The sequence below is a fragment of the Phaenicophaeus curvirostris genome, chromosome 5 (genome assembly GCF_032191515.1).
Source record: "Phaenicophaeus curvirostris isolate KB17595 chromosome 5, BPBGC_Pcur_1.0, whole genome shotgun sequence".
Taxonomy (NCBI): Eukaryota; Metazoa; Chordata; class Aves; order Cuculiformes; family Cuculidae; genus Phaenicophaeus; species Phaenicophaeus curvirostris.
In genome coordinates, this window is record NC_091396.1 from 697,253 (window position 1) to 718,967 (window position 21,715).

The window sequence follows — 21,715 nt, forward strand, 5'->3', positions numbered from 1 at the left end:
GGCGCGCCCTTTCATAGGTGTCGTAGATGTGGGGTCCCAGCCTGTGCAGCATGCGGTGGAAAGCCTGCCGGCAGAGGGGACACTCGGCTCTGTGGCTGCCCCAGACCCAGATGCAGGGAAAACAGAAAAGGTGCTGGCACGGGCTCACGCGGGCTTCATCGTGGATGGTGTCCAGGCAGATCACGCACTTTGGGACCTGGGAGGCGTCCGGCACCGCGGCCGGCGTCCCCCGGCTGGTGCTGGCCGCCGCGGAAGAGGTGCCCTGCTCCGACGCCATCTCCCGCGGCAAAGGAAGACGATGCCCAGCTGACGGCCGGCCCTGGGGACGCAGCCTGCGGGAAGCAGCCCAGGGGATGCAGGGAAGCGCTGAAGAGGCGCTCGCTCGGCCTCCACGCTGGGCTTGTGGTGCCACGAATGCCAACGATGTCCTGGAGCAGACGAGTCACAGCAGGAATATCTCTGGGAGCTCCTGCTCCGCGGGCAGGACGCTGACTGCTCCGACACGGGCTGGCAGCAATCGGGAAGGCAGGAGAGCGGTTCCTGCTCCACGAGGGCAGCACAAGAAGGGTCGGGGGACGGCAGGGCGGGCTCCTCGTCCAGCAGAACCTCTCTGTGCGCGTGGCAAAGAGCTCGCAGGACGGGGTGTCCTTCCCCTCACCGTCACACGTCTGCCCTCCACGCAGGGGGACAGCACAGTGGCCCCGCGGGGCTGCTGCAGCCCCAAGAGGAGGGGAGTCCCGGGGGTCTCTGTGACATCACAGAGCTTTGGGGGACCATGCCCAGGCTCGGCCAATCACAGCACGCTTTGCACCTCAAAGCCCACCGTGTTCCAACCCCACCCTGGTTCCTCCTGGAGAGCTCAGCCTCCTGGGCTGCAGCCGCAGCGCTCGACAAGGGGAACTCCACAAGTCCCTTCCCACCTCCTCGAGTCCACGGGTTGGGGCACAATAAAGTCTAGGCAAGACCCAAGTGTCCTCATTCTCCTAAACCCTCCCTGGAACGGTGAGCAGTAAGATGAAGCCCTCACAAAGGGAACCTGGGCGCTGGGAAAGCCTTGGACACCATTTCTCACTCTTCTGCTTGAGAAACCGGCTGCCAATGGCCTGGACGGACGCCCTCCCTGCTGAGAGCAAAACTGGGCTGGGTGGCCAGGACAAGGAGTGCTGGGGTTCAACCCAGTGGCACTGGGCACAAGCGCTGTCCCCAGGGCTCCGTGCTGGGGCCACTCCTGTCCTATGTCTTTATCCAGCATCGGGATGAGGGGATTGAGAGCTCCCTGAGCAAGTCTGCAGATGACACTAAACCGGGCAGGAGTGTGGATCTGCTGGAGGGTAAGGAGGCTCCGCAGAGGGATCCGGGCAGGCTGGATCCAGGGGCCCAGGCTCTGCAGAGGGATCCGGGCAGGCTGGATCCAGGGGCCCAGGCTCTGCAGAGGGATCCGGGCAGGCTGGATCCGGGGGCCCAGGCTCTGCAGAGGGATCCGGGCAGGCTGGATCCAGGGGCCCAGGCTCTGCAGAGGGATCCGGGCAGGCTGGATCCAGGGGCCCAGGCTCTGCAGAGGGATCCGGGCAGGCTGGATCCAGGGGCCCAGGCTCTGCAGAGGGATCCGGGCAGGCTGGATCCAGGGGCCCAGGCTCTGCAGAGGGATCGGGACAGGCTGGATCCAGGGACCCAGGCTCTGCAGAGGGATCGGGGCAGGCTGGATCCAGGAGCTGGGTCCAAGATATGATCCAACAGGGGCAGGAGCATACTGGATACCAGGAAACATTTCTTGACGGAAAGGGTTCTCGGGCCCTGGCAGAGGCTGCCCAGGCCGGTGGTGGAGTCCCCATCCCCAGAAGGAATTAAAAGACAGGCAGACGAGGTGCTCAGGAATGTGGTTCAGCAGCAGACGGTTATGGTTGGACTGGATGATCTCCAAGGTCTTTTCCAAGCAAACCACTCTGTGATTGTACGACTCTATGACAAAGTGACCCGGCTACTGGATGAGGGAAAGGCTGTGGATGTGGTCTTCCTGGACTTCAGCAAAGCCTTTGACACAGTTTCTCACAGCGTTCTGCTTGAGAAACTGTCAGCCTCTGGGCTGGACAGGCGCACACTCTCCTGGGTGGAAAACTGGTTGGATGGCCGGGCCCAGAGAGTGGTGGTAAATGGTGTGAAATCCAGCTGGAGGCCAGTGACAAGTGGGGTTCCCCAGGGCTCAGTGCTGGGTCCAGCCCTGTTCAATGTCTTCATCAATGACCTGGATGGAGGCATCGAATGCACCCTTAGCAAGTTTGCGGATGACACTAAGCTGGGTGGAAGTGTCGATCTGCTGGAGGGTCGGGAGGCTCTGCAAAGGGATCTGAACAGGCTGGACCGCTGGGCAGAGTCCAATGGCATGAGGTTTAACAAGGCCAAATGCCGGGTCCTGCACTTGGGGCACAACAACCCTATGCAGTGCTACAGACTGGGAGAAGTCTGTCTAGAAAGCTGCCTGGAGGAGAGGGACCTGGGGGTGTTGGTTGACAGCCGACTGAATATGAGCCAGCAGTGTGCCCAGGTGGCCAAGAAGGCCAATGGCATCTTGGCTTGTATCAGAAACGGCGTGACCAGCAGGTCCAGGGAGGTTATCCTCCCTCTGTACTCGGCACTGGTGAGACCGCTCCTCGAATACTGTGTTCAGTTCTGGGCCCCTCACCACAAGAAGGATGTTGAGGCTCTGGAGAGAGTACAGAGAAGAGCAACAAAGCTGGTGAAAGGGCTGGAGAACAGGCCTTATGAGGAGCGGCTGAGAGAGCTGGGGTTGTTTAGCCTGGAGAAGAGGAGGCTGAGGGGTGACCTCATTGCTCTCTACAACTACCTGAAAGGACGTTGTAGAGAGGAGGGTGCTGGCCTCTTCTCCCAAGTGACAGGGGACAGGACAAGAGGGAATGGCCTCAAGCTCCGACAGGGGAGGTTTAGGCTAGACGTTAGGAAAAAATTCTTTACAGAAAGGGTCATTGGGCACTGGAACAGGCTGCCCAGGGAGGTGGTTGAGTCACCTTCCCTGGAGGTGTTTAAGGCACGGGTGGACGAGGTGCTGAGGGATATGGTTTAGTGTTTGGTAGGAACGGTTGGACTCGGTGATCCGGTGGGTCTCTTCCAACCTGGTTATTCTGTGATTCTGTGATTCTGTGACTCAGGCGGGATGTCCCATTCAGGCCTCGGAGCTCCTAACGAGCAGCAGCCTGACTCCAGCTCTGCTCTTACTTCTGGCTTCTCAAGGAGTTGTAGCCCCAGGCGTGCGGAGCCCGCGGTGCCACCTTGGGGTCCCGTCTTGGTTGGTTTGGCCGCTGGTGCCTGCGCCCGGCACGGCTGCTGTCACACCCCGAAGGTAGACGGAGTAACACCCAGAATTGTATTTAAACATTTAGTTTATTGCCTATAATGCTCCAATTCCAAGTCAAGAAGAGAAGCTTCAGTCTAGACCAATATCAGCATCCTGTAAGGGTTTGGCTCCTGGTGCCTGCGCCCGGCACGGCTGCTGACCCTCCGCGGAGACTGGCTCTTCTCTGCAGGCTGTTCCCTGCAGGAGTCGCGGCCTCCTCACTGCTGATGCTCTTCTCACAGAGAAAATGGGATGTCCACTTCAGGACTTGGAGCTCATTCCTCATCCCAAGCCCTCCTCCTCAGCTGCCCTCGCTGTGCTCTCTGGCTGCTGTGGGATCTGTGCTGGGAATGGCTCCTTGATGCTCGCCCTTCCCTGCGGGATCAATGCCGGGAACTTCTCCTTCACACTGGCCGTTCCCTGCGGGATCTGTGCGGGGAACGACTCCTTGTTTCTTGTCGTTCCCTGCGGGATCTCTGTGGGGAACGACTCCTTGTTGCCTGTCGTGACCTGTGGGATCTCTGTGGGGAACGACTCCTTGTTTCTTGTCGTTCCCTGCGGGATCTCTGTGGGGAACGACTCCTTGTTTCTTGTCGTTCCCTGCGGGATCTCTGTGGGGAACGACTCCTTGTCGCATGTCGTTCCCTGCGGGATCTGCTCTGGGAATGAGCCCTTGAGGCGTGTCGTTCCCTCATTGCCTCCCTCTGTCCCATGGACTCTGACCAGTTGACGTGCCGGCTCCGCTCTGAAGACGCTGGTTCGTCCCGTTCAGGCCTGGGAGCTCGGCCGGCGTCACGAGCAGCATCCCAAGCCGAGCTGTGGCCACCGTGGTGCTGCCTTGGGTATTCTCTTTGGACCCCCTCGAGGGCCGCTCTGTGACCGGCGTCCTGGCCTCTTGCGGAAGAGCTCGTGCGACGCCACCACGAGCTCCCTGAAGCAAAGAGGGTTCGAGGCCTCAGCCTGTACGGGTGGCGCGCCCTTTCATAGGTGTCGTAGCTGTGGGGTCCCAGCCTGTGCAGCATGCGGTGGAAAGCCTGCCGGCAGAGGGGACACTCGGCTCTGTGGCTGCCCCAGACCCAGATGCAGGGAAAACAGAAAAGGTGCTGGCACGGGCTCACGCGGGCTTCATCGTGGATGGTGTCCAGGCAGATCACGCAGTCTGGGACCTGGGAGGCGTCCGGCACCGCGGCCGGCGTCCCCCGGCTGGTGCTGGCCGCCGCGGAAGAGGTGCCCTGCTCCGACGCCATCTCCCGCGGCAAAGGAAGACGATGCCCAGCTGACGGCCGGCCCTGGGGACGCAGCCTGCGGGAAGCAGCCCAGGGGATGGAGGGAAGCGCTGAAGAGGCGCTCGCTCGGCCTCCACGCTGGGCTTGTGGTGCCACCAATGCCAACGATGTCCTGGAGCAGACGAGTCCCAGCAGGAATATCTCTGGGAGCTCCTGCTCCGCGGGCAGGACGCTGACTGCTCCGACACGGGCTGGCAGCAATCGGGAAGGCAGGAGAGCGGTTCCTGCTCCACGAGGGCAGCACAAGAAGGGTCGGGGGACGGCAGGGCGGGCTCCTCGTCCAGCAGAACCTCTCTGTGCGCGTGGCAAAGAGCTCGCAGGACGGGGTGTCCTTCCCCTCACCGTCACACGTCTGCCCTCCACGCAGGGGGACAGCACAGTGGCCCCGCGGGGCTGCTGCAGCCCCAAGAGGAGGGGAGTCCCGGGGGTCTCTGTGACATCACAGAGCTTTGGGGGACCATGCCCAGGCTCGGCCAATCACGGCACGCTTTGCACCTCAAAGCCCACCGACTTCCAACCCCACCCTGGTTCCTCCTGGAGAGCTCAGCCTCCTGGGCTGCAGCCGCAGCGCTCGACAAGGGGAACTCCACAAGCCCCTTCCCACCTCCTCGAGTCCACGGGTTGGGGCACAATAAAGTCTAGGCAAGACCCAAGTGTCCTCATTCTCCTGAACCCTCCCTGCAACGGTGAGCAGTAAGATGAAGCACTCACAAAGGGTTCCAGCTGATGGGGGGAAAGTTACACCTCTTCTCCCAAGGGACAGGGGACAGGACGAGAGGGAACGGCCTCAAGCTCCACCAGGGGAGGCTCAGGCTGGAGAGCAGGAAAAAATATTTCCCAGAAAGGGTGATTGGTCCCTGTCCGAGGCTGCCCAGGGAGGGGGTTGAGTCCCCTTCCCTGGAGGGGTTTAAGGGCCGGGTGGACGAGGCGCTGAGGGACATGGGTTAGTGATTGATGGGGATGGTTGGACTCGATGATCCGGTGGGTCTCTTCCAACCTGGTGACTCTGTGACTTTATGATTCCTACAGTCAAACGGAGAGAGGCTACTTGAACGGGAAGAGAGATACCCTGCGGCTGGACCTGAGGGAGACCGTCCTTGATCTCTCTCCAGCAGCATCGCAGAACAGCTCTTCGTGGAAAAACCGGTTTGGGTTAGGGAGCGAAGGGCCGGTGGTGTTACCAAACAGCCAACCAGACATGCCTGATGTTTGGATCAAACGATCCAGCGCACAAAGTTCTGGTTACAACAGCTGAAACCTTGCAGAACACACAACCGTATCGCTAGGGAAAGGGGAAGCTGAAATCTCCTTGGAACTGTAAATACCAGTTTATTTCCTCCCACCTCTCTTAGAGCTGAGACTATTTCTTAGTATTTCAGCTGCGTAAATGCCTGTGTTTTCACAGAACCAGCAAATCTGATGCTAAGTGAGAGGATGCGAGATCGGTGTTGATGGAGTGCAGCCCCTTGACCTCCCAGTGTCTGGTGCCATATTCATAGCGTATCTGCTCAACCCGTTCTGTCATTTCCTAAAAGGTGATTAGGTTTTGTTTCCTTGTCAAGGTCACACAGGAGAGAAATAACGAGGTGAATCTCCCCAGGTATTTAAAACCAGAGAAAACGAGCTTGTGTAGTAAAAACATTTAAATATCCCAGCCCCACAGCTACTGAAAATCTGGGTATCAAGTGAGGAGAGTACTGTTAATAAAATCAGAGTCTCTTTCATTTTCCACTGAATCAGAAACTGATTTGTGTGCAGTCCAGATTCTCAGAGCTCAGCAAAATAGTTCGAACACTACAGAAGACGTCATGGACTCCTAAGTTGATGCAGTCTCTCACCGATCATGGGGGACGCTGCAGAATCCAGCCTGAATCTACTTATCAATTTCAGTTTGTTTTATCTGAAGAAATTCAAGTGCTGCCAAAGATTTTTGGTGTCTGATTTCCCCTCTGAAAAAGGTGTCCCTGTCACCTCAGTGACTCGGGTGCTTTCTGTGTCATCTCCATCGCTCGAGGCCAATCCGGGCGTTCCCCACAAACATGAAATTTTGTAAACCTTGTATATCTGGTGAACCTTGGATTTTACTTCTTTTCTTTATCAGGAACAAACAGGAAAACCAACACTTCCTTGCCTTTATCTGTTTAAAAAGAGAAAACATTCTCTAGTCAACCTGACATGAAATAAATGCTTACAGCAAACTTTCCTAAACCTGAGTGATGCCTCATTTGCACCAAGAACGCTGTCGCTCATTTCCTTCACCCTTAAGGTGCCTAATGTATTTCCAATATAACCACTAAACGTGAGGGGAGACCTCATTGCTCTCTGCAGCTCCCTGAGAGGAGGTTGTGGAGAGGAGGGAGCTGGGCTCTTCTCCCAAGGGACAGGGGACAGGACGAGAGGGAATGGCCTCAAGCTCCACCAGGGGAGGGTCAGGATGGACAGCAGGAAAAAATATTTCCGCAGAAAGGGTTTTTGGTCCCTGTCCGAGGCTGCCCAGGGAGGGGGTTGAGTCCCCTTCCCTGGAGGGGTTTAAGGGCCGGGTGGACGAGGCGCTGAGGGACATGGGTTAGTGATTGATGGGGATGGTTGGACTCGATGATCCCGTGGGTCTCTTCCAACCTGGTGACTCCGTGATTCTATGATTAAACAGCCTCGCTCCTGCTGACACCCACGCGTCCTCCCTGCTCCGTGGGTGACAGCCCACAGCGGCCCGATGCCGGTGAGGAATACACTCTTTTAAAGGTAAAAACCCCGCTTAGAAGGAGGGTCACGAGGATGATCTGAGGGCTGGAGCACCTCCTGTATGAGGAGAAACTGAGAGAGTTGGGGTTGTTCAGCCTGGAGGAGAGAGGGCTGTGGGGAGACCTTAGAGCAGCTTCCAGGGCTGAAAGGGGCTCCAGGAAAGCTGGGGAGGGGCTCTGGATCAGCGAGGGCAGGGATGGGATGAGGGGAACGGTTTGGAGCTGCAAGACAGGGAGATGGAGATGAGACCTTAGGCAGAAATGTTTTGCTGTGAGGGTGGGGAGGCCCTGGCCCAGGCTGCCCAGAGCAGGGGTGGCTGCCCCATCCCTGGAGGGGCTCAGGGCCAGGCTGGAAGGGGCTCGGAGCCCCTGATCCCGCAGGCGACACCGTAGGGGTTCCGAGGTCCCTTCCCGCCCAGCCCGCTCCCCACGAGAAGGCAGAAAAAGGCGCGAACCGCCCCCCCCTCAGGGGCGTCGCCCGCGCGGGAAGGGGCGTGGTCGGCGCGAGAGGGGCGGGGCGGGGGCCGCGCGCGGGCGGCGGGATTCAAACGGCGCGGGGCGGGGGGGGCTCTGCGCATGCGCGGGGGGGGGGCCCCGCGTTTAAATGGCGGCGGGAGCGGCGCGAGCCCCGAATGGGAATCACCGAACCACCCTTACCACGGGCAGGGACCCCTCCCGCTGGATCAGGGGCTCCCAGCCCCATCCAGCCTGGCCTTGAACCCCTCCAGGGATGGGGCAGCCACCCCTGCTCTGGGCAGCCTGTTCCAGGGCCTCAGCGCCCTCATGGTGAAGAAATTCTTCCTAATGCCTAGTCTAGATCCGCCCCTCTCCAGTTTATCCCCGTCGCCCCTCGTCCTGGCAGCACAAGCCTTTACGAGCAGCTCCCCCCCAGCTTTATTGCAGCCTTTTCAGCTGCTGGAAGGTCGCTCTAAGGTCTCCCCGCAGCCTTCTCTTCTCCAGGCTGAACAACCCCAGCTCTCTCCTCGCACAGGAGGTTCTCCAGCCCGCAGATCACCCTTATCACCTCCTCTGCACCCGCTCCAGCAGCTCCATCTCGTTACGCTGAGCATCCAGAGCTGGACTCGGGGCTCCAGGTGGGTCTCCCCGAGCGGAGCAGAGGGGCAGGATCCCCTCCCTCCCCGCTGCTCCCACGGCTCTGGGTGCAGCCCGGGACACGGGGGGTTTCTAGCCTGGGGGCGCACCTTCCCGGCTCCTGTTGAGCTTCTCCTCCCCCAGCCCCCAAGCCCTTCCCTCCCCTCCTCTTTCCCTGCCCCGGAGCTCGCGGCGCAGGCGCGGGGCGCGTTGGGGCCGTTGGTTCGAACCGCGGCCATGGACGGAGAGGCCTCCCGCATCCCCGTGCTCAGCGCCTGCTCCCGGCCCGGACACACCGCGGGTTAGTGCCCTCAGCCCGGGGACGGGAGGGACCCGGGGGCCCAGGCTCTGCAGGGGGATCCGGGCAGGCTGGATCCAGGGCCCGGGCTCTGCAGAGGGATCCGGGCAGGCTGGATCCAGGGGCCCAGGCTCTGCAGAGGGATCCGGGCAGGCTGGATCCGGGGGCCCAGGCTCTGCAGAGGGATCCGGGCAGGCTGGATCCAGGGGCCCAGGCTCTGCAGAGGGATCCGGGCAGGCTGGATCCAGGGGCCCAGGCTCTGCAGAGGGATCCGGGCAGGCTGGATCCAGGGGCCCAGGCTCTGCAGAGGGATCCGGGCAGGCTGGATCCAGGGGCCCAGGCTCTGCAGAGGGATCGGGACAGGCTGGATCCAGGGACCCAGGCTCTGCAGAGGGATCGGGGCAGGCTGGATCCAGGAGCTGGGTCCAAGATATGATCCAACAGGGGCAGGAGCATACTGGATACCAGGAAACATTTCTTGACGGAAAGGGTTCTCGGGCCCTGGCAGAGGCTGCCCAGGCCGGTGGTGGAGTCCCCATCCCCAGAAGGAATTAAAAGACAGGCAGACGAGGTGCTCAGGAATGTGGTTCAGCAGCAGACGGTTATGGTTGGACTGGATGATCTCCAAGGTCTTTTCCAAGCAAACCACTCTGTGATTGTACGACTCTATGACAAAGTGACCCGGCTACTGGATGAGGGAAAGGCTGTGGATGTGGTCTTCCTGGACTTCAGCAAAGCCTTTGACACAGTTTCTCACAGCGTTCTGCTTGAGAAACTGTCAGCCTCTGGGCTGGACAGGCGCACACTCTCCTGGGTGGAAAACTGGTTGGATGGCCGGGCCCAGAGAGTGGTGGTAAATGGTGTGAAATCCAGCTGGAGGCCAGTGACAAGTGGGGTTCCCCAGGGCTCAGTGCTGGGTCCAGCCCTGTTCAATGTCTTCATCAATGACCTGGATGGAGGCATCGAATGCACCCTTAGCAAGTTTGCGGATGACACTAAGCTGGGTGGAAGTGTCGATCTGCTGGAGGGTCGGGAGGCTCTGCAAAGGGATCTGAACAGGCTGGACCGCTGGGCAGAGTCCAATGGCATGAGGTTTAACAAGGCCAAATGCCGGGTCCTGCACTTGGGGCACAACAACCCTATGCAGTGCTACAGACTGGGAGAAGTCTGTCTAGAAAGCTGCCTGGAGGAGAGGGACCTGGGGGTGTTGGTTGACAGCCGACTGAATATGAGCCAGCAGTGTGCCCAGGTGGCCAAGAAGGCCAATGGCATCTTGGCTTGTATCAGAAACGGCGTGACCAGCAGGTCCAGGGAGGTTATCCTCCCTCTGTACTCGGCACTGGTGAGACCGCTCCTCGAATACTGTGTTCAGTTCTGGGCCCCTCACCACAAGAAGGATGTTGAGGCTCTGGAGAGAGTACAGAGAAGAGCAACAAAGCTGGTGAAAGGGCTGGAGAACAGGCCTTATGAGGAGCGGCTGAGAGAGCTGGGGTTGTTTAGCCTGGAGAAGAGGAGGCTGAGGGGTGACCTCATTGCTCTCTACAACTACCTGAAAGGACGTTGTAGAGAGGAGGGTGCTGGCCTCTTCTCCCAAGTGACAGGGGACAGGACAAGAGGGAATGGCCTCAAGCTCCGACAGGGGAGGTTTAGGCTAGACGTTAGGAAAAAATTCTTTACAGAAAGGGTCATTGGGCACTGGGCAACAGGCTGCCCAGGGAGGTGGTTGAGTCACCTTCCCTGGAGGTGTTTAAGGCACGGGTGGACGAGGTGCTGAGGGATATGGTTTAGTGTTTGGTAGGAACGGTTGGACTCGGTGATCCGGTGGGTCTCTTCCAACCTGGTTATTCTGTGATTCTGTGATTCTGTGACTCAGGCGGGATGTCCCATTCAGGCCTCGGAGCTCCTAACGAGCAGCAGCCTGACTCCAGCTCTGCTCTTACTTCTGGCTTCTCAAGGAGTTGTAGCCCCAGGCGTGCGGAGCCCGCGGTGCCACCTTGGGGTCCCGTCTTGGTTGGTTTGGCCGCTGGTGCCTGCGCCCGGCACGGCTGCTGTCACACCCCGAAGGTAGACGGAGTAACACCCAGAATTGTATTTAAACATTTAGTTTATTGCCTATAATGCTCCAATTCCAAGTCAAGAAGAGAAGCTTCAGTCTAGACCAATATCAGCATCCTGTAAGGGTTTGGCTCCTGGTGCCTGCGCCCGGCACGGCTGCTGACCCTCCGCGGAGACTGGCTCTTCTCTGCAGGCTGTTCCCTGCAGGAGTCGCGGCCTCCTCACTGCTGATGCTCTTCTCACAGAGAAAATGGGATGTCCACTTCAGGACTTGGAGCTCATTCCTCATCCCAAGCCCTCCTCCTCAGCTGCCCTCGCTGTGCTCTCTGGCTGCTGTGGGATCTGTGCTGGGAATGGCTCCTTGATGCTCGCCCTTCCCTGCGGGATCAATGCCGGGAACTTCTCCTTCACACTAGCCGTTCCCTGCGGGATCTGTGCGGGGAACGACTCCTTGTTTCTTGTCGTTCCCTGCGGGATCTCTGTGGGGAACGACTCCTTGTTGCCTGTCGTGACCTGTGGGATCTCTGTGGGGAACGACTCCTTGTTTCTTGTCGTTCCCTGCGGGATCTCTGTGGGGAACGACTCCTTGTTTCTTGTCGTTCCCTGCGGGATCTCTGTGGGGAACGACTCCTTGTCGCATGTCGTTCCCTGCGGGATCTGCTCTGGGAATGAGCCCTTGAGGCGTGTCGTTCCCTCATTGCCTCCCTCTGTCCCATGGACTCTGACCAGTTGACGTGCCGGCTCCGCTCTGAAGACGCTGGTTCGTCCCGTTCAGGCCTGGGAGCTCGGCCGGCGTCACGAGCAGCATCCCAAGCCGAGCTGTGGCCACCGTGGTGCTGCCTTGGGTATTCTCTTTGGACCCCCTCGAGGGCCGCTCTGTGACCGGCGTCCTGGCCTCTTGCGGAAGAGCTCGTGAGACGCCACCACGAGCTCCCTGAAGCAAAGAGGGTTCGAGGCCTCAGCCTGTACGGGTGGCGCGCCCTTTCATAGGTGTCGTAGCTGTGGGGTCCCAGCCTGTGCAGCATGCGGTGGAAAGCCTGCCGGCAGAGGGGACACTCGGCTCTGTGGCTGCCCCAGACCCAGATGCAGGGAAAACAGAAAAGGTGCTGGCAAGGGCTCACGCGGGCTTCATCGTGGATGGTGTCCAGGCAGATCACGCAGTCTGGGACCTGGGAGGCGTCCGGCACCGCGGCCGGCGTCCCCCGGCTGGTGCTGGCCGCCGCGGAAGAGGTGCCCTGCTCCGACGCCATCTCCCGCGGCAAAGGAAGACGATGCCCAGCTGACGGCCGGCCCTGGGGACGCAGCCTGCGGGAAGCAGCCCAGGGGATGGAGGGAAGCGCTGAAGAGGCGCTCGCTCGGCCTCCACGCTGGGCTTGTGGTGCCACCAATGCCAACGATGTCCTGGAGCAGACGAGTCACAGCAGGAATATCTCTGGGAGCTCCTGCTCCGCGGGCAGGACGCTGACTGCTCCGACACGGGCTGGCAGCAATCGGGAAGGCAGGAGAGCGGTTCCTGCTCCACGAGGGCAGCACAAGAAGGGTCGGGGGACGGCAGGGCGGGCTCCTCGTCCAGCAGAACCTCTCTGTGCGCGTGGCAAAGAGCTCGCAGGACGGGGTGTCCTTCCCCTCACCGTCACACGTCTGCCCTCCACGCAGGGGGACAGCACAGTGGCCCCGCGGGGCTGCTGCAGCCCCAAGAGGAGGGGAGTCCCGGGGGTCTCTGTGACATCACAGAGCTTTGGGGGACCATGCCCAGGCTCGGCCAATCACGGCACGCTTTGCACCTCAAAGCCCACCGAGTTCCAACCCCACCCTGGTTCCTCCTGGAGAGCTCAGCCTCCTGGGCTGCAGCCGCAGCGCTCGACAAGGGGAACTCCACAAGCCCCTTCCCACCTCCTCGAGTCCACGAGTTGGGGCACAATAAAGTCTAGGCAAGACCCAAGTGTCCTCATTCTCCTAAACCCTCCCTGGAACGGTGAGCAGTAAGATGAAGCACTCACAAAGGGTTCCAGCTGATGGGGGGAAAGTTACACCTCGTCTGCTGCCTCTCGTGTGCATGAAATGAAATTCCTCGCTCAGCAGGCGAGGGAAAGGCTGCAGGCGGGGTGAACCTGGGCGCTGGGAAAGCCTTGGACACCATTTCTCACTCTTCTGCTTGAGAAACCGGCTGCCAATGGCCTGGACGGACGCCCTCCCTGCTGAGAGCAAAACTGGGCTGGGTGGCCAGGACAAGGAGTGCTGGGGTTCAACCCAGTGGCACTGGGCACAAGCGCTGTCCCCAGGGCTCCGTGCTGGGGCCACTCCTGTCCTATGTCTTTATCCAGCATCGGGATGAGGGGATTGAGAGCTCCCTGAGCAAGTCTGCAGATGACACTAAACCGGGCAGGAGTGTGGATCTGCTGGAGGGTAAGGAGGCTCCGCAGAGGGATCTGGGCAGGCTGGATCCAGGGGCCCAGGCTCTGCAGAGGGATCCGGGCAGGCTGGATCCAGGGGCCCAGGCTCTGCAGAGGGATCGGGACAGGTTGGAGCTAAGGCTCCAGGCTCCGCCGAGGGGTCTGGTCGTGCAGCGCGATGCATCCTGGTAGTTGTAGTCCAGGTCCTATTGCTGGGAGCGGGGAAGCGGCGCTTCGGGACTTCATTTCCCGGCGTGCCCCGCGGCAGGGGGTGGGGGCGCAGGCCGTGCTCGTCAAGATGGCGGTTAGGCGTTTTCGTCGAGATGGCGGTCGGGCAGGAGCTGTTGGAGCTGGATCTGTACGGGCTGCTGGGCAGCGGCGAGAAGGCGACGGAGAGGGAGGTCAGGGCCGCGGGAGCCTTGCGGGGAGCGCGGAGCGGGGCCCGTCTCGTCGCTGCTCCCTCGTGGCGAGCCTGGCGGTTGCTGCCCCGCAGCGGCTGGGAACCTGCCCGTGAGAAGGGCCTGGGGGGCGGCTCCAGCGGCTGAACGCGAGCCAGCGGCCGCCCCGGTGGCCGGGAAGGCCAGGGGTGTCCTGGGCTGGGTCAGCGTGGGGTGGCCAGCGGGAGGAGGGCAGGGCAGGGATCGTCCCCCTGCGCTCAGCGCTGCTGAGGCCACACCTTGAATCTTGGGTTCAGTTTTTGGGCCCCTCACCCCAAGAAGGACATTGAGGGTCTGGAGCGCATCGAGGGAAGGGAACCTCAAAGCCCATGCAGTTCCACCCTTCCCACTGGATCAGGGTCTGCAACGCCCATCCGATCTGGCCCTGAACCCCTCCAGGGATGGGGCAGCCACCCCTGCTCTGGGCAGCCTGGGCCAGGGCCTCCCCAGCCTCGTTTTTCTCTCTCCACTGCAGGTCCTGGTTGCTCCCATAACAGAAAAAGGTCAAACGTGGCGAGACATCTACCTGCCTGGAGCAGGGCACCTGTGGATGGACACCAACACCGCCCGCGTGTTCGGCGTGAGGCACCGTCCTCAGGAATTTCTCTGCCAGCCTCGCAGAGGTGCCAGTGTTTGTCAAAACCTCCTGAATTCACAGACTGCTGCAGCCTTGGGACAGGTGACCTCCTTCAGAGCAGCGCTGGCCAAATGTGCCTGCTCTCTCTTGAGACTATTTCAGGCCATTTGCACTTTTCCAAGGACTTGGGTTTTTTATTTCAGCAGGAACTGTTGGAATCTATTGTTATTTGTTGTTCTAATGCAGCAGTGTTCCTGCCCCTTCATTGCCATTTGGTTTAGCAATTTCACCCCTCATCCATGCTGCTGTGTAAAAGCCCACTGCCACCTTTGACCTTTGAGGCAGACGACGTGCTCAGGAATGTGGTTCAGCAGCAGACGGTTATGGTTGGACTGGATGATCTCCAAGGTCTTTTCCAAGCAAACCACTCTGTGATTGTACGACTCAGGTGGGATGTCCCATTCAGGCCTCGGAGCTCCTAACGAGCAGCAGCCTGACTCCAGCTCTGCTGTTGCTTTGGCTTCTCAAGGAGTTGTATCCCCAGGCGTGCTGAGCCCGCGGTGCCGCCTTGGGGATCTGTCCTGAGTGATTTGGCCGCTGGTGCCTGCGCCCGGCACGGCTGCTGACCCTCCACGGAGACTGGCTCCTCTCTGCATGCTGTTCCCTGCAGGAATCACGGCCTCCTCACTGGTGATGCTCTTCTCCCAGAGAAAATGGGATGTCCGTTTCAGGACGTGGAGCTCATTCCTCATCCCAGGCCCTCCTCCTCTGCTGCCCTCGGTGTGCTCTCTGGCTGCTGTGGGATCTGTGCCGGGAATGGCTCCTTGACGCCCACTGTTGCCTCTTGGATCTGTGCTGGGAATGACTCCTTGATGCCTGTCATTCCCTGGAGGATCTGTTCTGGGAATGACTCCTTGACGCCCACTGTTGCCTCTTGGATCTGTGCCGGGAATGACTCCTTGATGCCTGTCATTCCCTGGAGGATCTGTTCTGGGAATGACTCCTTGCGGCCCGCTGTTCCCTGGATCCTGCCTGCTGGAGGTGCCGGCTCCTCTCTGAAGACGCTGGTTCGTCCATTCTGGCCTCAGATCTCAGCCGTTGTCACGAGCAGCATCCCAAGCCGAGCCGTGACATCGTGGTGTCTCCTTGGGGTCTTGCTTCGAGCCGCTCTGTGACCAGCGTCCTGCCCTCTTCTGGAAGGTCTCGTGCGACGCCACCACGAGCTCCCTGAAGCAAAGAGGGTTCGAGGCCTCAGCCTGTACGGGTGGCGCGCCCTTTCATAGGTGTCGTAGCTGTGGGGTCCCAGCCTGCGCAGGATGCGGTGGAAAGCCTGCCGGCAGAGGGGACACTCGGCTCTGTGGCTGCCCCAGACCCAGATGCAGAGAAAAAAGAATCGGTGCTGGCAGGGGTTCAGGCGAGCTTCGTCGCGGATGGTGTCCAGGCAGATGATGCAGTCTGGGACCTCAGAGGCGTCCGGCACCGCGGCCTGCGTCCCCCGGCTGGTGTTGGCCTCCGCGGAAGAGGTGCCCTGCTCCGACGCCATCTCACGTGGCAAAGGAAGTCGATGCCAAGCATCCTGCTCCAGCTCTGCTGTTGCTTTGGCTGCTGAAGGAGTTGTATCCCCAGGTGTGCTGAGCCCACGGTGCCACCTTGGGGACCCGTCCTGAGTGATTTGGCTCCTGCTGCCTGCACCCGGCACGGCTGCTGACCCTCCATGGAGACTGGCTCCTCTCTTCATGCTGTTCCCTGCAGGAATCATGGCCTCCTCACTGGTGATGCTCTTCTCCCAGAGAAAATGGGATGTCCAGTTCAGGACGTGGAGCTCATTCCTCATCCCAGGCCCTCCTCCTCTGCTGCCCTCGCTGTGCTCTCTGGCTGCTGTGGGATCTGTGCTGGGAATGGATCCTTGATGCTCGCCCTTCCCTGCAGGATCAATGCCGGGAACTTCTTCACACTGGCCGTTCCCTGCGGGATCTGTGCGGGGAACGACTCCTTGTTTCTTGTCGTTCCCTGCGGGATCTGTGCGGGGAACGACTCCTTGTTTCTTGTCGTTCCCTGCGGGATCTGTGCGGGGAACGACTCCTTGTTTCTTGTCGTTCCCTGTGGGATCTGTGTGGGGAACGACTCCTTGTTTCTTGTCGTTCCCTGCGGGATCTGTGCGGGGAACGACTCCTTGTTTCTTGTCGTTCCCTGCGGGATCTCTGTGGGGAACGACTCCTTGTTTCTTGTCGTTCCCTGTGGGATCTGTGTGGGGAACGACTCCTTGTTTCTTGTCGTTCCCTGTGGGATCTGTGCGGGGAACGACTCCTTGTTTCTTGTCGTTCCCTGCGGGATCTGTGCGGGGAACGACTCCTTGTTTCTTGTCGTTCCCTGCGGGATCTGTGCGGGGAACGACTCCTTGTTTCTTGTCGTTCCCTGCGGGATCTGTGTGGAGAACGACTCCTTGTTTCTTGTCGTTCCCTGCGGGATCTGTGTGGGGAACGACTCCTTGTTTCTTGTCGTTCCCTGCGGGATCTGTGCGGGGAACGACTCCTTGTTTCTTGTCGTTCCCTGCGGGATCTGTGCGGGGAACGACTCCTTGTTTCTTGTCGTTCCCTGCGGGATCTGTGTGGGGAACGACTCCTTGTTTCTTGTCGTTCCCTGCGGGATCTGTGAGGGGAACGACTCCTTGTTTCTTGTCGTTCCCTGCGGGATCTGTGCGGGGAACGACTCCTTGTTTCTTGTCGTTCCCTGCGGGATCTGTGCGGGGAACGACTCCTTGTTTCTTGTCGTTCCCTGTGGGATCTGTGTGGGGAACGACTCCTTGTTTCTTGTCGTTCCCTGCGGGATCTGTGTGGGGAACGACTCCTTGTTTCTTGTCGTTCCCTGCGGGATCTCTGTGGGGAACGACTCCTTGTTTCTTGTCGTTCCCTGCGGGATCTGTGTGGGGAACGACTCCTTGATTCCCGTTGTTCCCTGCGGGATCTGTGTGGGGAACGACTCCTTATCGCATGTCGTTCCCTGCGGGATCTGCTCTGGGAATGAGCCCTTGAGGCGTGTCGTTCCCTCATTGCCTCCCTCTGTCCCATGGACTCTGACCAGTTGACGTGCCGGCTCCGCTCTGAAGACTCTGGTTCGTCCCGTTCAGGCCTGGGAGCTCGGCCGGCGTCACGAGCAGCATCCCAAGCCGAGCTGTGGCCATCGTGGTGCTGCCTTGGGTATTCTCTTTGGACCCTCTTGAGGGCCGCTCTGTGACCGGCGTCCTGGCCTCTTCTGGAAGGTCTCGTGCGACGCCACCACGTGCTCCTTGCAGCAAAGAGGGTTCGAGGCCTCAGCCAGTACGGGTGGCGCGCCCTTTCATAGGTGTCGTAGCTGTGGGGTCCCAGCCTGCGCAGGATGCGGTGGAAAGCCTGCCGGCAGAGGGGACACTCGGCTCTGTGGCTGCCCCAGACCCAGATGCAGGGAAAACAGAATCGGTGCTGGCAGGGGTTCAGGCGAGCTTCGTCGCGGATGGTGTCCAGGCAGATGATGCAGTCTGGGACCTGGGAGGCGTCCGGCACCGCGGCCTGCGTCCCCCGGCTGGTGTTGGCCTCCGCGGAAGAGGTGCCCTGCTCCGACGCCATCTCACGTGGCAAAGGAAGTCGATGCCAAGCATCCTGCTCCAGCTCTGCTGTTGCTTTGGCTGCTGAAGGAGTTGTATCCCCAGGTGTGCTGAGCCCACGGTGCCACCTTGGGGACCCATCCTGAGTGATTTGGCTCCTGCTGCCTGCACCCGGCACGGCTGCTGACCCTCCATGGAGACTGGCTCCTCTCTTCATGCTGTTCCCTGCAGGAATCACGGCCTCCTCACTGGTGATGCTCTTCTCCCAGAGAAAATGGGATGTCCGTTTCAGGACGTGGAGCTCATTCCTCATCCCAGGCCCTCCTCCTCTGCTGCCCTCGCTGTGCTCTCTGGCTGCTGTGGGATCTGTGCCGGGAATGGCTCCTTGACGCCCACTGTTGCCTCTTGGATCTGTGCCGGGAATGACTCCTTGATGCCTGTCATTCCCTGGAGGATCTGTTCTGGGAATGGCTCCTTGACGCCCACTGTTGCCTCTTGGATCTGTGCCGGGAATGACTCCTTGATGCCTGTCATTCCCTGGAGGATCTGTTCTGGGAATGACTCCTTGCGGCCCGCTGTTCCCTGGATCCTGCCTGCTGGAGGTGCCGGCTCCTCTCTGAAGACGCTGGTTCGTCCATTCTGGCCTCAGATCTCAGCCGTCGTCACGAGCAGCATCCCAAGCCGAGCCGTGACATCGTGGTGTCTCCTTGGGGTCTTGCTTCGAGCCGCCCTGTGTCCGGCATCCTGGCCTCTTGTGGAAGGGCTGTGGCTTCAGGTATGCCACCACCCCTCCTCCCAGCAGGACAAGGCAGACATCCCTTACTGCGGTCACAGGCCGTGACACTGAAGACCTCGTAGCTGCATGGTCCCAGCCTCTGGAAGAGGTGGTGAAGGGTCCACCAGCAGACGGGCCACACAGCTCCGTGGCAGCTCTGCTCCCAGATGGTCCCAGCAAGTGACTGTGGAGAGAGCTGCATGAGCTCCATGCTTTGAGATCATCAAAGCCTGCCTGGACGCTGCCCCAGCTCAAGCAGCAGTGCTGTGCAAGGTGAACTCTAAAACTCCCTTTCTACCTACTCGAGTCCACGGGTTGGGGCACAATAAAGTCTAGGCAAGACCCAAGTGTCCTCATTCTCCTAAACCCTCCCTGGAACGGTGAGCAGTAAGATGAAGCACTCACAAAGGGTTCCAGCTGATGGGGGGAAAGTTACACCTCGTCTGCTGCCCCTCGTGTGCATGAAATGAAATTCCTCGCTCAGCAGGCGAGGGAAAGGCTGCAGGCGGGGTGAACCTGGGCGCTGGGAAAGCCTTGGACACCATTTCTCACTCTTCTGCTTGAGAAACCGGCTGCCAATGGCCTGGACGGACGCCCTCCCTGCTGAGAGCAAAACTGGGCTGGGTGGCCAGGACAAGGAGTGCTGGGGTTCAACCCAGTGGCACTGGGCACAAGCGCTGTCCCCAGGGCTCCGTGCTGGGGCCACTCCTGTCCTATGTCTTTATCCAGCATCGGGATGAGGGGATTGAGAGCTCCCTGAGCAAGTCTGCAGATGACACTAAACCGGGCAGGAGTGTGGATCTGCTGGAGGGTACGGAGGCTCTGCAGAGGGATCCGGGCAGGCTGGATCCAGGGGCCCAGGCTCTGCAGAGGGATCCGGGCAGGCTGGATCCAGGGGCCCAGGCTCTGCAGAGGGATCCGGGCAGGCTGGATCCAGGGGCCCAGGCTCTGCAGAGGGATCCGGGCAGGCTGGATCCAGGGGCCCAGGCTCTGCAGAGGGATCGGGACAGGCTGGATCCAGGGGCCCAGGCTCTGCAGAGGGATCCGGGCAGGCTGGATCCAGGAGCTGGGTCCAAGATATGATCCAATAGGGGCAGGAGTTTATTGGATACCAGGAAACATTTCTTGACGGAAAGGGTTCTCGGGCCCTGGCAGAGGCTGCCCAGGCCGGTGGTGGAGTCCCCATCCCCAGAAGGAATTAAAAGACAGGCAGACAAGGTGCTCAGGAATGTGGTTCAGCAGCAGACGGTTATGGTTGGACTGGATGATCTCCAAGGTCTTTTCCAACCAAACCACTCTGTGATTGTACGACTCAGGCGGGATGTCCCATTCAGGCCTCGGAGCTCCTAACGAGCAGCAGCCTGACTCCAGCTCTGCTCTTACTTCTGGCTTCTCAAGGAGTTGTAGCCCCAGGCGTGCGGAGCCCGCGGTGCCACCTTGGGGTCCCGTCTTGGTTGGTTTGGCCGCTGGTGCCTGCGCCCGGCACGGCTGCTGTCACACCCCGAAGGTAGACGGAGTAACACCCAGAATTGTATTTAAACATTTAGTTTATTGCCTATAATGCTCCAATTCCAAGTCAAGAAGAGAAGCTTCAGTCTAGACCAATATCAGCATCCTGTAAGGGTTTGGCTCCTGGTGCCTGCGCCCGGCACGGCTGCTGACCCTCCGCGGAGACTGGCTCTTCTCTGCAGGCTGTTCCCTGCAGGAGTCGCGGCCTCCTCACTGCTGATGCTCTTCTCACAGAGAAAATGGGATGTCCACTTCAGGACTTGGAGCTCATTGCTCATCCCAAGCCCTCCTCCTCAGCTGCCCTCGCTGTGCTCTCTGGCTGCTGTGGGATCTGTGCTGGGAATGGATCCTTGATGCTCCCCTTCCCTGCGGGATCAATGCCGGGAACTTCTCCTTCACACTAGCCGTTCCCTGCGGGATCTGTGCGGGGAACGACTCCTTGTTTCTTGTCGTTCCCTGCGGGATCTCTGTGGGGAATGACTCCTTGTTTCTTGTCGTTCCCTGCGGGATCTGTGTGGGGAACGACTCCTTGATTCCCGTTGTTCCCTGCGGGATCTCTGTGGGGAACGACTCCTTGATTCCCGTTGTTCCCTGCGGGATCTGTGTGGGGAACGACTCCTTGTCGCATGTCGTTCCCTGCGGGATCTGCTCTGGGAATGAGCCCTTGAGGCGTGTTGTTCCCTCAATGCCTCCCTCTGTCCCATGGACTCTGACCAGTTGACGTGCCGGCTCCGCTCTGAAGACGCTGGTTCGTCCCGTTCCGGCCTGGGAGCTCGGCCGGCGTCACGAGCAGCATCCCAAGCCGCTCTGTGGCCAGCGTGGTGCTGCCTTGGGTATTCTCTTTGGACCCTCTCGAGGGCCGCTCTGTGACCGGCGTCCTGGCCTCTTGCGGAAGAGCTCGTGCGACGCCACCACGAGCTCCCTGAAGCACGGAGGGGTCGAGGCCTCAGCCAGTACGGGTGGCGCGCCCTTTCATAGGTGTCGTAGCTGTGGGGTCCCAGCCTGTGCAGCATGCGGTGGAAAGCCTGCCGGCAGAGGGGACACTCGGCTCTGTGGCTGCCCCAGACCCAGATGCAGGGAAAACAGAAAAGGTGCTGGCAAGGGCTCACGCGGGCTTCATCGTGGATGGTGTCCAGGCAGATCACGCAGTCTGGGACCTGGGAGGCGTCCGGCACCGCGGCCGGCGTCCCCCGGCTGGTGCTGGCCGCCGCGGAAGAGGTGCCCTGCTCCGACGCCATCTCCCGCGGCAAAGGAAGACGATGCCCAGCTGACGGCCGGCCCTGGGGACGCAGTCTGCGGGAAGCAGCCCAGGGGATGGAGGGAAGCGCTGAAGAGGCGCTCGCTCGGCCTCCACGCTGGGCTTGTGGTGCCACGAATGCCAACGATGTCCTGGAGCAGACGAGTCACAGCAGGAATATCTCTGGGAGCTCCTGCTCCGCGGGCAGGACGCTGACTGCTCCGACACGGGCTGGCAGCAATCGGGAAGGCAGGAGAGCGGTTCCTGCTCCACGAGGGCAGCACAAGAAGGGTCGGGGGACGGCAGGGCGGGCTCCTCGTCCAGCAGAACCTCTCTGTGCGCGTGGCAAAGAGCTCGCAGGACGGGGTGTCCTTCCCCTCACCGTC

At 60.4% G+C, this 21,715-nt stretch overlaps 1 long non-coding RNA gene across 1 annotated transcript; it reads left to right on the forward strand.

Annotated features, from left to right (window-relative positions):
- The first annotated feature begins 13,475 nt into the window (after nt 1-13,475).
- LOC138720815 (uncharacterized) lies at nt 13,476-14,451 on the forward strand. The gene is made up of 2 exons (XR_011337479.1): nt 13,476-13,615; nt 14,127-14,451. It is a non-coding gene; the product is annotated as an uncharacterized lncRNA (long non-coding RNA).
- Nucleotides 14,452-21,715: the final 7,264 nt, after the last annotated feature.